This window comes from Elephantulus edwardii, unplaced genomic scaffold (genome assembly GCF_000299155.1).
Source record: "Elephantulus edwardii isolate Elephantulus edwardi_28Jun2011 unplaced genomic scaffold, EleEdw1.0 scaffold00019, whole genome shotgun sequence".
In the NCBI taxonomy this organism is placed as follows: domain Eukaryota; kingdom Metazoa; phylum Chordata; class Mammalia; order Macroscelidea; family Macroscelididae; genus Elephantulus; species Elephantulus edwardii.
This window is the reverse complement of record NW_006399769.1, coordinates 16,982,606-16,983,412: the sequence shown is the minus strand read 5'-3', so window position 1 is coordinate 16,983,412 and position 807 is coordinate 16,982,606.

The following is an 807-nucleotide window of genomic DNA, read 5'->3' as shown; positions in this document are numbered from 1 at the left end:
TCATTCTCACCGGCAGGACCAAGAATTACCCGGTTGGCGTGGGCTGTTGTGATTCTGAGCCGCTTCAAGAAACAGTCGCATTTTCAGTCACGCAGCTGCTGTCAGGATGAAAGATGGTGAGAATTTATAGCAAAAATTTTGATTAAGGGAGGAGAGATTAACTTCATTCCTTTTGCTTTACGGTTTCTGGACTCAAATTATCAGTGTCAAAGTTAGGCTACCGCAAAGGCCAAGGGTGCCTAACCGACACCGCGTGCCAGCCTAGCTTTGTAGGCTTTGGGATTCACTTCCAGTTTGCTCGAGACCGGAAGGACCGCGGCAGCTGTCCTTCCGCGGAAAGGACCGAAGGGGGCGTGACGCAGAGGTGCTTGAGCCCTGACCCACGTGCGAGCAGGCCGCTATGCTGCGACGCGAGGCCCGCCTACGCCGCGAGTACCTGTACCGCAAGGCCCACGAGGAAGCCCGGCAGACGGCTGACGAGAGAAAGGAGAAGCTTCGGCGGGCGCTACAAGAAAACCGCTTAATTCCCACCGAGTTACGTCAGGAGGCACTAGCTTTACAGGGATCCCTGGAATTTGATGACGCTGGTGGTGAAGGTGTGACCAGCCACGGGGATGATGAGTATCGCTGGGCAGGCGTAGAAGATCCCAAGATCATGATCACCACCTCCAGAGACCCTAGTTCTCGCCTCAAGATGTTTGCAAAGGAACTGAAGCTCGTGTTCCCAGGTGCACAGCGTATGAACCGAGGCCGGCATGAGGTGGGTGCCCTGGTGCAAGCCTGCAAAGCCAATGGAGTTACCGACCT